Source organism: Ranitomeya imitator, chromosome 3 (assembly GCF_032444005.1).
Source record: "Ranitomeya imitator isolate aRanImi1 chromosome 3, aRanImi1.pri, whole genome shotgun sequence".
In the NCBI taxonomy this organism is placed as follows: domain Eukaryota; kingdom Metazoa; phylum Chordata; class Amphibia; order Anura; family Dendrobatidae; genus Ranitomeya; species Ranitomeya imitator.
In genome coordinates, this window is record NC_091284.1 from 488599542 (window position 1) to 488616554 (window position 17013).

General features: G+C 41.9%; 1 protein-coding gene across 2 annotated transcripts in view; it reads right to left on the reverse strand.

The window, feature by feature from the left end:
- The window catches only part of IL1R2 (interleukin 1 receptor type 2), a 92880-nt gene extending 89205 nt beyond the window's left edge, over positions 1 to 3675 (reverse strand). For both annotated transcript variants that reach the window (XM_069757596.1, XM_069757593.1), the window contains exon 1: positions 3557 to 3675. The gene's annotated coding sequence lies outside the window, so the exon portion shown is untranslated. The remainder of the gene's footprint in view (positions 1 to 3556) is intronic.
- Positions 3676 to 17013: the final 13338 nt, after the last annotated feature.

A 17013-nucleotide genomic window follows, 5' to 3' on the forward strand; every position in this document is an offset into this window, starting at 1 on the left:
CGCTGGAGAGCTGTCTGTGTGACAGCTCTCCAGCGACCACACAGCGACGCTGCAGCGATCGGGATCGTTGTCTAGATCGCTGCAGCGTCGCTAAATGTGACGGTACCTTAATTGTATTGCATGATGGATAAGTATCTGCCTGTATTTCTAAACATTGTGGACACAATTGATCTTGAGCAATACCCAACTCTATTTTCCGAGTTGTAGCCCCAATCATGCAAGGAACCTCCACTATGCTATACTGTATCTGCAGCCACTCATTATGGCACCATTGTCCAGCCCTTCAGTGATCAATCTGCCTTCTGTAAAAAGCCAAAGATTTACTTATTTGCCTTTTTTGTGTTCCTAAGTTTTCATACATAGTTGAGTGGTGTTTCCTTGTTTCCATGTTGAAGGTATGCTTTTGGCCACACTATTTCCAAGAGCACTTCTGAGTGGACTTCCCTAAAAAGTAGATGGGTGTACCTAGGTCCCACTGGTTACTGCCAGGTCTGAGCTGATGGCATCTTTCAATTTTGAAGATAAGTAATCATGATGTGTCTTCACCTTCTGCATTATATTTCCTTAGCCAGCCCTGCATCTTTGGTCTTCCTTGTTGCCCGTTTCTTGGCATCCTCAATGCTAGGAAATATGGGCAGTTATATGTCCATTATGCAGTAGTATCAGGTGTGAAGCTGTGGCCTCTGTTACAGCTAGGGGGCGCTGTTTGTTCTCCCCAGGTTGTGCATGCAGACGGATGAAGTCCATAGGTGTGCATGAGAGTCATGGATTTCCGATCCTGGTTTTCCATGTGGCTGAAGGCTATAGGTTTGTGTGTGTTAAAAGCCCTGCAGTAAGAGGTATGGGTGTGTCAGGTGTCAGTTGTGCAAGGTGCACGTCAGTGTCAGTCTGGTGTGTGCTGAGGTGCAGAGCAGAGGCCTGCAGCATGCTGGCTAAGTGCAGTGAGGCACAGGCCAGCAGAGCCAGCACCCAGGGCAGCTGAATAGCCTGGCACCCACAGCGTACGCAGCAATGCATGTCGTCCATGGTACTGGTCTCAGATGTGGACAGTCCTGTGCCCGGAGGTGGATGTCCTGTGCCCGCAAGAGGACCGACATGTGTATCGATTGCAAACAGGTGGATATGGTGCCCAAATGCTATCCGGAGGATATCCTGGACTGTGTACGGCTGTGTGAGTTAAGAGACTGTAAGAGACTGTGATACAGCGATGCAGGACACCCACGAGAACTAGTCAGAGGAAGGCTGGCATGTGTAGTGTCTGCAACATATGAGGCTGTGTGTATGGAGCCTGTAATATGGCATGCAGTTGCCCAGGAAAACTGGACAAGTGAAGCCTGGCCTGTTTAGGGACCGCACATCTAAAGCCATGTGATATGTATTGCTATGAACTGGTGTAAACTGAATACTGATAATATCCACTGAAGTTATATGCGTTTATGTGAATTGGACTTTAATGCTGTGAGGAAACACATTAAAAGAGACTTTTGTGTTTGAACTTTGTGGGTCACTGCCTCTTCACTGCATACGATGTTACTACAATCTTACAGCAGGGATATGTCTATGGCTCTGAATTTATGCTGTGCAGTACAATGACCCCAAACATACAACCAATGTCTATTGGTTGAACTATCTTCAGTGTGAAGAAGAAAATTTTGAGTCAAAGCATGATGGTATAAGTGAAATGCATAGGTGTGGATTCACACTGTTGTAATTTATCAAGCAGAACCTAATACAGGCAATGGCATTATGCACTACAGTATCTTCAGAATGATGAAGAACAGAGAGTCCAGGAAGTGATGGTATGACCTCTACAGAACCCTGACCTCAACATCATTATATCTGTATGGGAATACTTGAGGAGACAGAAAGATTTGTGCGAGCTTACACTCATAGATGTATGGTTACTTCTCCAAGATGTTTGAAACAATGTCTGTGCCGAGTTCCTTCAAAAAGTATGTGCAAGTGTACCTAGAAGAATTAATGGTGTTTTAAAGGCAAAGGCTTACACCAAATATTGATTGGATTTAATTCCTCTATTCTTTAATCGCTTTTGCATTTTGTTAATTGATAAAATAAATTATTAACACTTCTGCTTTTTAAAGCATTCTTACTACATCTGCCTAAAACTTTTACATTGTAATAGTATGGTGTTTAATACTAACCTGTAACTAATCTGTGAAAAATACCCTCCAATTTTCAAATGCAATCTCCCAAACTTAATAAACAATGTACTTAGCTAAAGCTCTGGCAAAAACTAAGAGACCACCGCAAAATGTTCAGTTTGTCTGATTTTTCTCTTCATAGGTATATTTTTGAGTAAAATGTAAATTGTTCTTTTATTCTATAAACTATGTCTCCGAATTTCCAAGCAATAAATTTTGTATTTTTTTCTGACAAAGAAAAATGGTCAAAATAAAAAAAAATCCAGTGCTTTCAGACCTCAAATAATGCAAAGGAAACAAGTTAATAATCATTTAGAAATAACAATACTAATGTTTTAACTCAGGAAGAGTTCAGAAATCAATATTTTGTGGAATAACCATGATTTTTAATCACAGCTTTCATGCGTCTTGGCATGGTTTCAGCCAGTCTTTCACACTGCTTCTGGTGCAAAAATGTAAGCAGTGCTTCTTTGTTTGACGGCTTGTGACTATCCATCATCCTCTTCATTACATTCCAGAGGTTTTTAAAGGGGTTCAGGTCTGGAGATTGGGCTGGCCATGACAGGGTTTTGATGTGGTGGTCTCTTAATTTTTGCCAGAGCTGTATATTATACTATAGCAAAGATTAGATTAATCAAATTAAATACCTAAACTAACTCTTCTTTAGGCAATAAATAACTGTAACTACATAACTCAAGACACCCAAGAAATCAACTGGATCCAGCAGGTCTGGCTAATTTGGCTACTAAGGAACATATTTCTGGATATTTTTTACAGTACTTTGCCCATTTGTAAATGTAATTGTGAAGTTAACAATCCAAAAATGGTTATAAAAATGATCAGTATCAATCAAAACTATTTGCTCTATTATATCACCAGATTTTTCTTCATTGGTAATCATATTGCTACATTAGACAGCTGTAATATGTGTATTTTTTAGTCTATATTGGAGATGCAACACTGGATCTTAGCTGAATCAAAGTTAAAGCACCTCAAAAGTGCGTAGTGCTCTCATTCTGATTTATATGTACAGCTGAAGGATGAAGAATCAGATGTTACTATTCCTAGATTGCAAGGAAATCATTGGAAATGTTTATAAATCTTTGTATTGCTTTAACCCGTTTTATTTATTAGATTATCAGTCACTTAGAAGTTATATGAATATCGTTATATACCGTAGTTCAATTGGAAATCCAAAATTGTCTTTTTGTTCTGGAAATACCCTGTTAATTCTTATCATGTACATTAATCACATCAACTAGATTTCACTTTTCTACAAAACGCTAGATGTGCATAAGAGAACCTAGACTCGAGTTCAAATTGAAGGTAAAATTATTGATTTTCATATACGCACCTCATTCTATTAAAATATTAGTGAATAAGTGTGGTCTTACCTTCTTTAGGATAATTCAATGGAAAATTGAAAATAGAAATTCCTTGAATGGCGTACTATGTCCTCAAGACAAATAGTATTGTTTTCAGTGACAAGCAAGTGTAATGAACTAATAAGAATACATGGTGTGGATAAACATACATTTATATATACGTTCCGCATGCGTTGTGGAACTTCCTCACACATTTCTCAATCAATGTCTAAAATAGAGCAGACACTTTCCAGGGCCTCATCAATATCCTGATTGCTCAAGAAAGGACATATAAAGGGAAAGCACATCACAGGTTCCTTTTTTTTTAGGATTTTTTTTTTGAGCTTATACCACAGTTATTAAAGGAGTTGCACGATATCTAAAATGCCCTTTATATCTACATTTAAGCCCTAACCATTTTTTCAATTTCTTCTCCGTATACATCTAATCCCTATTTGTGCTTTTTGTATTTTACTTCTTGTAAACATTATGTTTGAGGGGAGTCTCAAATGAGATGTCATCTGCAGGCTGCGGCTGAAGCTTATATCACCCCGCCTAGAACAAAATGTCATCAGGGGGCGGAGGTGAGTTCACTTACCACACCTTCTTTCATTACTGCCTTGTGATGGGGTTAAATATACATAATTTGAGTATATTTATTTATTCAGGACTTCTTATCAGATGCAATACTGCAAAGTAAATGTCACAATGATTTTTATTAAAAAATGTAGTGGTTTATTGGATTGCCAACCAAAAAAAATCATTGCACCAAAATATAAAATATCTGAATTAGCCCAATGGTTAGTTCAAAACATTGGTTGTGGTTTATTCATCCATCTTTCTCTGGATCCTTTGTAGAAGTTTTATCAGCTGCTTGTCCATGAGTGTCTATCCAAGTTACAGTAGGCCGCAGAAGCATGTGTCAGCTGCTTATCCATTAGTGTCAAGGTCCAGGATATAGTAGGTCCAAGAGTGCAGGTCTGTTCCTGAGCGTAGACCCTCGGAGTGGAGAGAGACACCTTGCTGAGTGTCATGTAGTATCTACAGTGCCTACAAGTAGTATTCAACCCCCTGCAGATTTAGCAGGTTTAATAAGATGCAAATAAGTTAGAGCCTTCAAACTTCAAACAAGAGCAGGATTTATTAACAGATGCATAAATCTTACAAACCAAAAAGTTTTGTTGCTCAGTTAAATTTTTATAAATTTTAAACATAAAAGTGTGGGTCAATTATTATTCAACCCCTAGGTTTAATATTTTGTGGAATAACCTTTGTTTGCAATTACAGCTAATAATCGTCTTTTATAAGACCTGATCAGGCCGGCACAGGTCTCTGGAGTTATCTTTTCTAGGTTCTTTGGGTGTCTCATGTGGACTTTAATCTTGAGCTCCTTCCACAAGTTTTCAATTGGGTTAAGGTCAGGAGACTGACTAGGCCACTGCAACACCTTGATTTTTTGCTTCTTGAACCAGGCCTTGGTTTTCTTGGCTGTGTGCTTTGGGTCGTTGTCTTGTTGGAAGATGAAATGACGACCCATCTTAAGATCCTTGATGGAGGAGCGGAGGTTCTTGGCCAAAATCTCCAGGTAGGCCGTGCTATCCATCTTCCCATGGATGCGGACCAGATGGCCAGGCCCCTTGGCTGAGAAACAGCCTCACAGCATGATGCTGCCACCACCATGCTTGACTGTAGGGATGGTATTCTTGGGGTCGTATGCAGTGCCATCCAGTCTCCAAACGTCACGTGTGTGGTTGGCACCAAAGATCTCGATCTTGGTCTCATCAGACCAGAGAACCTTGAACTAGTCAGTCTCAGAGTCCTCCAAGTGATCATGAGCAAACTGTAGACGAGCCTTGACATGACACTTTGAAAGTAAAGGTACCTTACGGGCTCGTCTGGAACGGAGACCATTGCGGTGGAGTACGTTACTTATGGTATTGACTGAAACCAATGTCCCCACTGCCATGAGATCTTCCCGGAGCTCCTTCCTTGTTGTCCTTGGGTTAGCCTTGACTCTTCGGACAAGCCTGGCCTCAGCAGGGGAGGAAACTTTCAAAGGCTGTCCAGGCCGTGGAAGGCTAACAGTAGTTCCATAAGCCTTCCACTTCCGGATGATGCTCCCAACAGTGGAGACAGGTAGGCCCAACTCCTTGGAAAGGGTTTTGTACCCCTTGCCAGCCTTGTGACCCTCCACGATCTTGTCTCTGATGGCCTTGGAATGCTCCTTTGTCTTTCCCATGTTGACCATGTATGAGTGCTAATCACAAAGAAACGCAGTCATAAGTCCAAATATATAGAAATATACAAACTTTATTAAATACTAAACAACAGGTGTACAGTAAAAAGTGGAAAAACCACCCGTGCCATCAACAGCACACACAAATGGACAGGAAATGATGCACACCAACCCATATCATAGGTATCATAACCATATAAATACACAGCATGAATAGAGGACCGATAGACAGATCATGGCAAACAATGGCAATATCTTGAGAAAGGCACCTTGCCGAAATGCGCGTTGGGGGGGACGGGTCCTGGATGCACATATACACCCATCTTATACTACCGGTATGTATGTACTTAGATATTGCCATTGTTTGCCATGATCTGTCTATCGGTCCTCTATTCATGCTGTGTATTTATATGGTTATGATACCTATGTTTCTTCATGAATATGCAGTTTGTCCAGGAAGTCCTAGTCAGTCATGGATTATTGTTATTTTGATCAGTGATGTTGTCAGTGACTGACATTTTTCCCACTAAGTATTCTTTATTACATGAATGAGTGCTGTTCACAAGTTTGGGGAGGGTCTTAAATAGTCAGAAAAGGCTGGAAAAAGAGATAATTAATCCAAACATGTGAAGCTCATTGTTCTTTGTGCCTGAACTACTTCTTAATACTTTAGGGGAACCAAACAGAATTCTGGTGGGTTGAGCAGTTGAATAATAAATGACCCTCTGAAAAGACTTTTCACAATTTAAAAAAAAAATAAACAAAGAAATAACATTCTTTTTTGCTGCAGTGCATTTCACACTTCCAGGCTGATCTACAGTTCAAATGTCACAATGCCAAGTTAATTCCAAATGTGTAAACCTGCTAAATCTGCAGGGGGTTGAATATTACTTGTAGGCACTGTATATATGTCTGCTGGTGTGTCCATTTATAGAATTCTTACCTTGCTGTACAGCATTAACACCCACCCATGCTAAGTATACCACATGTAATGTGAGCAAAACTTTCCATTAGAGCAAAGTAATGTGCACAATACAGAGTTGAGATTGGAAATTAATAATTTGATCTAACTAAATATTTAACAGATGACTGAGCCACCGTGCTGCCCAGGGGCTGACTGGCAAATTTTAGCCTGGGGGGCAAACACAAAGCACTGGCCCAGGAGTGGTGGTCCATCTTTATGTTAAGGAGTCTAAGGTCTCACATACCATTCAGCGTGAGTATTGCGCATCCGAGGTGCTACTGATAACAAACCATTTCATACATACTAAACTTAAATGGCCTTTTTAGTAGAGTTGAGCGAACTTTTCAAAATTCAGTTCCGATTATGATCAGCGGCAAATATTGTATTTGCAATATTCTCCGACCGTCAATGGAGCCAATGGGCGTAGAAATAACCGAATATGTTGTTCCACTATGGAGGGCTGGACCTGAACAGGCAGGGGGCCCACTCGCTGTCGGGGACACTGGCGCGCTATAGTGCCGGCCCCCGCGAGTGGACCCCCGCCTGCTACGGGCCCCGACACTTGCAATACTTACCTCTCCCGGTTCCAGCGCTGCAGTGTCTTCCATCCTCTGTGACGTTCAGGTCAGAGGGCGCAATGACGTCACCAGTGCGCGCCCACTGCCTGAGCAGTCACTGCACAGAGAGCAGGAAGACGCCGACGCTGAGGAGTCCAGAGCAGAGCAGCGACAAGCAACGAGAGGTGAGTATTTCATTTTTTTTGGGAGCAATATATGGAGCAATATATATATTTGGAGCAATATATGGGGACCATCAGAAGGGGCCCATATATGGAGCATTATATGGGGCTAATTCTATATGGAGCATCTTATGGGGCCAATAATATAGGGAGCATCTTATGAAGCCAATTCTATAGGGAGCATTATATGGGGCCAATTCAATATGGAGCAGTATATGGGGCCAATAATATATGAAGCATCTTATGGGACTAATTATATATGGAGCATTTTATATGGCCAATTATATATGGAGCATTATATGGGGCCAATTATTTTTGGAGCATTATATGGGACCCATTCTGTATGGAGTATTATATGGGACCCATTCTGTAAGGAGTATTATATGGGCCCATTCTGTATGGAGTATTATATGGGACCCTTTTGTAAGGAGTATTATATGGGCCCATTCTGTATGGAGCAATATATGGGACTCAGTATACTGTATGGGGCCGATAAAATACTGTATGGAGCATTATATGAGGCCCATTATATATGGAGCAATAGATGGGGCCCATCATATACTGTGTGGAGAATTATATGTGGCTCACTATACTGTATGGAGTATTATACGGGGTCAATTCCGTATGGAGCAATATATGCGGCTCATTATGTATGGAGCACTCTGTGGTGCCCATTATACTGTATGGAGCATTATATAGTGAGCATGGTATCTTGGGCGTGCTCATAGATTATGTTTGTGTCCCCATAGCTGCATGATTTGCGGCTGTTAGACAACCTAAACACATGCAGGGGTTGCCTGTTTGTTAAGGAATCCCCACATGTATTCAGGCTGTCTAGCAGCCGCAAAAAATGCAGCTACGTGGACACAAACATAATCTACGAGCATGCCCAAGATACTCAGAGACCACCCGAGCATGTTCGCTCATCACTACTCTCTAGCTATCTAATCTCTAAGGGTATGTTTCCACTGTCCAGATTTCTTCAGTTTTTGCTGCGGATTGGACGCTGCGTACAGCAGCAGCGTCCAATCCGGAGTGTCCAGATGTTACAGCATAGTGGAGGGGATTTTATGAATGCGTGCAGGGCTGCATCCGGCGGCCTTGCATAACCGGACATGCGGCGCGTCTTTATAGACCGCAGCATGTCTATTTATCTTGCGGAGACGCTCAGTCTCCGCAAGATAAATAACACAGTCTATGAATACGATGAGGTGATTCCGCATTTGTTCAATGAACACATCCGGAATTACCGTGCGTACAACAGTGGGCGGCGCTTTGGGTGGAGTGGGGTCCCCGCTGCGACCAAAGGGCAGGGATTCCTGACTGCGCAAACATAGCCTGACTGCAGAAAAACACTCTTAACCTACAGCTATGGGAATTATCTGCATATTAATAGTGTTACTAATCTGCCCAGTGCCCACACTTAGGCTACTTTCACACATAGGGTAAGTTTTTTGCCGTCAGGCACAATCCGGAGAATTTTGAAAAAAAAACGGATCTGGCAACAATTGCCACCGGATCAGTTTTTTTCTCATACACTTTTATTAGCGATGGATTGCAACGGATGGCTTAGGATGCCGGATCACCTAGAAGGATCCGGCAAAAAAAAACAGATCTGTCTCATCAGTTTTTCACAATTTGCGACAGATCCATTTTTTTCAACAGTTGACGGATTGTGCCTGAAAGCAAACACCTGATGTGTGAAAGTAGCCTCAGCCGAACACTGTGTGGGAGAAAATTATTTTTTTTCCCCTCCAGCGTTCGGGTTTCAGTCACAGGGTGGGAGAAGCGCCGGCGCGGGTTCAGTCACCGCTCTGAGTATACAGAGTGATGGCTCAGGTCACCACGTACACTCATACTCATGTCACAACGTATACACTCATACACACTCAGGTCACCACGTACACACTCATGTCACAACATATACACTCATACACACTCAGGTCACCACGTACACACTCATGTCACAACGTATACACTCATACACACTCAGGTCACCACGTACACTCATACTCATGTCACAACGTATACACTCATACACACTCAGGTCACCACGTACACACTCATGTCACAACATATACACTCATACACACTCAGGTCACCATGTACACACTCATGTCACAACGTACACACTCATACACACACAGATCACCACGTACACACTCATGTCACAACGTACACACTCATACACACAGGTCACCACGTACACACTCATGTCACAACGTACACACTCATACACACTCAGGTCACCACGTACACACTCATGTCACAACGTACACACTCATACACACCCAGATCACCACGTACACACTCATGTCACAACATACACACTCATACACACACAGATCACTACGTACACACTCATGTCACAACGTATACACTCATACACACTCAGGTCACCACGTACACTCATACACACACAGGTCTCCATGTACACACTCATGTCACAACATACAAACTCATACACACACAGGTCACCACGTACACACTCATGTCACAACGTACACATACAGATCACCACATACACACTCATACACACACAGGTCACCACGTACACACTCATGTCACAACGTACAGACTCATAAACACACAGGTCACCACGTACACTCTCATGTCCCAAAGTACACACTCATACACACACAGGTCACCATGTACACTCATACACACTCAGGTCACCACGTACACACTCATGTCACAACGTATACACTCATACAAACACAGGTCACCACGTACACACTCATGTCACAACGTATACACTCATACACACACAGGTCACCACGTACACACTCATGTCACAACGTACACACACACAGGTCACCACGTACATACTCATACACACACAGGTCACCACGTACACACTCATGTCACCACGTATACACTCATACACACACAGGTCACCACGTACACACTCAGGTCACCGCATACACACACAGGTCACCACGTACCCACTCATACACACACAAGTCACCATGTACCCACTCATGTCACCATATATACACAGATACATATGTCACCACATACACACTCATGTCACTATGTACACACTCATACACACACAGGTCACCATGCACACACTCCGGTCACCGCATACACACACAGGTCACCACGTACCCACTCATACACACACAGGTCACCATGTACACACACAGGTCACCATGTACACACACAGGTCACCATGCACACACTCATACATACGTCACCACGTACACATTCACACCCACATCACCACATACACACTCATGTCACTATGTACACACTCATACACACAGGTCACCACGCACACATATCACCACGTACACGGTTGCGAATATACACAGTTCGCACACACAGACGCAAATGTACACATATCACCACATATACTCACACATTTTACCACATATACACGCATGTACACATACACATGTCACCATGCACACAAACATACAAAGGAATACACTGAATTGTGGACTTGAGACTGCATTTAATCACATAGAATGAGACATACAGAAAATTCCACTCCTATTTCTGCCTGCCCCACAGATATGTACCCCAATAGCTCCCCTTGAGCTCAGTTTCAACCCTGCATCCCCCAAACAACTAAGAAGCAAAGAGACCCCTTACCAGAAGCCTCCATGATTGCCTGCAGCTACTCACACTTCTGCATGAAGGTTTTTACACATGGTGTGTGGGGCAGCCGGTGCCTCCTCAGCAGAGCTGCACGGTCTGCTTCCTGCTCTCCGATTGGTAAGGGAGCACACACTGAGGGAGCAGGAAAAATACAGTACAGCCTCTAGGGACGGCTTCTCCACCAATCAGAGAGCTGGAAGGACATTGCACCCTTGAGTGACCTCTGCTCCACCAATCAGCATGATGCTGCTTGTTGGGAAGAGCAAATAAAGGGACAGTGCGGCTTCTAAAGTAATATTTGGCTGAACGGCCCAAAGCTGCAACTAGGAGACCAGCCCAGGGGGCAATTGCCCCTCTGCCCCATGGCCCAGCCCGCCCCTGGTGCTGCCCCACATATACATAGTAACATAGTTAGTAAGGCTGAAAAAAGACATTTGTCCATCCAGTTCAGCCTATATTCCATCATAATAAATCCCCAGATCTACGTCCTTCTACAGAACCTAATAATTGTATGATACAATATTGTTCTGCTCCAGGGAGACATCCAGGCCTCTCTTGAACCCCTCGACTGAGTTCGCCATGTACATAAACTACTGTAATCTCCAGTGAAGCATGCTTTACACCACTCCATTGTAAACTTGGCATTATTCTTAGCTATATGAGTCTCGCATGATGCTGCTTGGCCATGGAAAATGCCCATTGCCCAGTTTTTGTGCTGATGTTACTGCTAGAGGAGGTTTGGACCTCTGTAGACTCAGCAAAGCATCGGTGACTTTTATTCACCATCAGCCTCAGCACGTGTCGACCCAACTCTGTAACTTTATGTGACTTTGTTCTGCTCCTTAACTGCATCCATGTTTCAATAATACCACTTACAGTTTATCGGGGAAGAAATTTAACTGACTTCTTGTAATGATGGCTTCCTATTTCAATACCACGCTCAAATTCAGTGAACCGTTTAGAACAAGTCATTATTTTGCTAATTTTGTAAAAGCAGATTGCATGGCTAAATGCTGGATTGTATACACCTTTAGCAATGGGACTGAATGGCGCGTGTCTCTTAATGTATTTGGTGCATCTTTGTCCACGTCATACTTCATCAGGACTAGCATACAAAACCCCAATCTGATGAATCGGGATCATAGTGTAAGCAAGTCACAGGGGACATTTCCTCCAGGACCAGACCATGAAAACTGAAAGACACACTGGACTGCTTATTATAACTAAAAAGAGTCCAAAGAAACATTAAATAAAGGTAAATAATTCAGCACAAATTACATGAAAACGTTTTTTGGTTACTATGTCAATCTCAGAAACAGGTTACAAACTAAATTAGCGTCATACAGTAATTGAATTGACACAATAAAAAGAATTGACACAAGATAAAGAATTTAATATCATCCGCTTGAGGCACAGTTCAATATTGCATATAGGTAAAGACAGAGTAAAGTGCATAGTGCTCATAACCAAAAGAGTCTCAAGACAGATATAAAATACTTAATACGTCACACACATGTATCTGAGAGTTCCTCTCTCCCTGATTGGCCTCAGGAAAAATGTGTAATAGAATATAAAGTGCATAATCCACTAAGGGCAATCAGGGACAGTGTCATGCATATCAAAGATCAAGGGAACTAATTAGAATAGCAAAGGTAAAGACCACAGATAAATATAAATTGTACAACAAACACCATACCAGTATGCTGATGAAAATGAGGCATAGGCACATATATAAAACCAATGTATTTTATTGAAACATATATACACAATCAAGACAAGGACAATCAATAAAAAAAGTAAACTGATGGTCAGCAGAATCAATACATAAATATACATTCAAATAAGGCTATATAAAGAGCACTGCATACTACCTATGTATGAAGGAAGGTGCATAATGACCAAACATAGTCTATAGAGTCACTCTATTTCTCTAATCATACAGTAGAGGCTATTATATATAGAGGGGATAGATCATATCGCTCCCAAGGGCATATATAAATAAATATAAAGCCTAAAATATAAGGCTGTCAACCCTCAAAGTAATATTCCCACCAAAGGTAAAAGAATGGCTGAGAAAAAGAACGCCTAACAGAACAAAGTAGTACACCAGTGCCCGATCTGCAGTACAATGTTCATTGCAGACCAGACCACCAGGGGTGATTCAATTGCAGAAAGATGGTAACTTACATACTGATGTACTGAGTCCTGCGTGACCACCAGGGACCCCGACAGCGCCGTTTCGCCTTGTGGCTTCCTCAAAACAGGGGCATGTTAGCGTGCTGCCTGTACGCTCTTTAAATATCACTACTCACAGCTGATCCTCATGTCGGCATACCCGGCTGATGATTGCGCATGCGCCGGTGACGAGCTTCCCGAAGATAGTGACTTCCTGTTCTCCGCGCTTGTAACGCAAGCGTGAAACGCTCTGCGTTACCATGTGAGCGGAGCAGGAAGCACTGAGTCGCCCACATCAGCGCATGCGCCCGCCAGGCACCGACATGAAAGTAGGTAGTGACGAAGAGAAAACTATAAGGGATAATGACCGGAGTATAACATAAATAAAAAAATGAATGAAAATAATATATATATATACACGGGACTTAGGGCAAACTACCAAAGAAAAATTAATAGAAAAGAAATAACAATATGTCTCCCACTAATGGTGAGAATAATAAAGTGCTGACTTTAAAGGGTTGACTTTTTCTCCATCTTCTCACTTAGATAAGTTCCAAGTAGTCAAAGATATACACCTCTTTGCACGTAAAATCATATTGCAAAAGCTACATCATAGAAATGATTTGAATAGTATGGATGGCAGTGATTTGGAAATGGAGACCCTAAGAAACTTGGAGGATTTGTTAGAGGAGAATGAAAGTGACAATGGTAAGTTCCCTATTCATCTAATGGGGAAGTCAAAAGTTTTTCCAAGTCTAAGTACGTGTTCAGCCGTAGAGATTTTTACAAGACTAGTGGTGGAGGAGGTCGAAAATTTACCGCTAATCCCAAATTGGGTCTCTAATCTAAGTATACATGAGAACAAAGCATTGAGAGAATTGCAGTCCTTGGAGGATATTGTAATCAAAAAGGCAGATAAAGGGGGAAATACTGTAATATGGCCAAAAACCCTTTATGAAAGACAGGCATATAAAATCCTGAACGATAAGAGGTGTTACAAAAAAATCTGTTTCAATCCTTTAACCCAGTTTCAGCAGGAGTTGGTCAGTATATTAGAAACCGCATATGAGGATGGTATCATCCCTAAGAAATTCGTAGAGGCAATAAGTAAGTTACAACCTAGGCTAGCCACTTTCTACATCTTACCTAAATTGCATAAAGATCAGGTGGACCCGCCCGGAAGACCTATTGTGTCCGGGATAGGTGGTTTGTGTGAGATGGTCTGTGCGGTCATTGACCATTATCTTCAGCCTTTTGTTTTAGCCTTACCTTCATATGTTAGGGACACCACTATGATGTTGCAGCGATTAGACTCTTTGAATTTGGAGGAGGGGTCTATTTTAGTGACAGCAGATGTGGAGGCGCTGTACTCCTCCATCAGACATGAGGACGGCCTCAATGCAGTTTCCCATTATCTGTATGAGAGCAATCTGGATCCCCCTCTGATTGAGATGTTATTGAGTCTTCTTAAATTCATTCTTGAACACAATGTCTTCACGTTTAATGGGGACATTTTTGTTCAATTACAGGGTACAGCCATGGGGGCCAAATGTGCCCCCACTTATGCGAATCTATTTATGGGTTTTTGGGAGCGGGAGGTGCTTCAAAGTGATGGTGTTGTGGGTAATGAGGCCATCCAAGGATGGAGTCGTTATATTGATGATGTCCTTATTGTTTAGGAGGACACTATTGAGAATTTGTGTAAACTAATGGAGGATCTAAATCGTAATAATCAGAATATCAAGTTAACATTCAGTTACGGTAGGAAGGTCGATTTTCTTGACCTTCAAATAGAGGTACTTCCCAGTGGTAAAGTGGTAACTAATGTTTTTAGGAAACCAACGGCCACGAATACCCTCCTGTGTGCCTCCTCTGCCCATCATAGGTCAACTTTAAACGGGATCCCCACAGGACAATTCATGAGGATAAGGAGGATCTGCACTACTGAGGAGGATTTCCTTCAGCAGGCAGAAGATCTAGCCCGTAGATTACATGATCGGGGATATAGTAACAGACAGATTAAGAGAGGTTTTAAAAAAGCTTCCAAATTTTCTAGAGAGGAGTTACTATACAAACAGAGGAAGACAAATGAGACGGGTACTGTTAATCAGGTTAGATTCATTACAGAATATAATAAACAATGGCCTGAATTAGTTTCTATTATGAATAAGCATTGGGGAATTTTGAGGTCAGACCCAATTCTAAGGAATATCATATCAAGTTATCCACTCATGACGCCAAAACGCTCTAGAAATTTGAATGATGTATTAGTACACAGTCATTATTCTGGACCATCAAACTCAGGACCGAAATTAGAAACTAAGGGTTTCTTTCCCTGTAACTCCTGTAAGGCCTGTACCAATCACGTTAAAAGTAACAAATTTGAGAATTTTGATGGGTCCAGAATCTTTGATATCCGGAAAACCCTTACTTGTACCTCAAAAGGGGTGATATATCATGCCTGTTGTCCGTGCAATATGGTTTATATAGGCCTGACTACACGGGAATTAAGAGTCAGGACGAGGAAACACATAAGAGATATCGAGAAATCCGTCATTGTTGAAGACATTAACTCCCTAAAAACCCTGCCTAGGCATTTTAGGCTACATCATAACGGTGACCCCACAGGACTTAAGATTAAAGCTATTGACCAAATACATATGGGCCCCAGAGGTGGTAACCTTGGCAAATCTTTAGCCCAAAAAGAAAGTAGGTGGATCTACCTACTGGGTACTATGGCCCCAAACGGTCTGAATGAGAGTCTGGGCTTTTCAGCCTTTCTGTAAATTGAGGTCTCTATTGTTGTTCTATTAAATATTTTTTGAGAAGAAGTTTGTTTCCATCCTGCTTTTCCTGTTTTTATTTTATTAAGTGTTTTGTGTGCTGTTTGTCTGATTTTAACGGTATGTTTTACTATCCCTAGTTTTAGGAGGACTTGTTTTTCTTTGAAATATCTTTGGATGATGTCCACTTTGGATAGAGAACCCTTCAAGGCTTCGGAGTCCATTGATGATAATGTCTCGAACCATCTCCTCTTTACAAGAATATTCTTTGTACTATATATGGGATATGTATTTTTAAACTTTATTATACAGTGGGGCAAAAAAGTATTTAGTCAGTCAGCAATAGTGCAAGTTCCACCACTTAAAAAGATGAGAGGCGTCTGTAATTTACATCATAGGTAGACCTCAACTATGGGAGACAAACTGAGAAAAAAAAATCCAGAAAATCACATTGTCTGTTTTTTTAACATTTTATTTGCATATTATGGTGGTAAATAAGTATTTGGTCAGAAACAAAATTTCATCTCAATACTTTGTAATATATCCTTTGTTGGCAATGACAGAGGTCAAACGTTTTCTGTAAGTCTTCACAAGGTTGCCACACACTGTTGTTGGTATGTTGGCCCATTCCTCCATGCAGATCTCCTCTAGAGCAGTGATGTTTTTGGCTTTTCGCTTGGCAACACGGACTTTCAACTCCCTCCAAAGGTTTTCTATAGGGTTGAGATCTGGAGACTGGCTAGGCCACTCCAGGACCTTGAAATGCTTCTTACGAAGCCACTCCTTTGTTGCCCTGGCGGTGTGCTTTGGATCATTGTCATGTTGAAAGACCCATCCACGTTTCATCTTCAATGCCCTTGCTGATGGAAGGAGGTTTGCACTCAAAATCTCACGATACATGGCCCCATTCATTCTTTCATGTACCCGGATCAGTCATCCTGGCCCCTTTGCAGAGAAACAGCCCCAAAGCATGATGTTTCCACC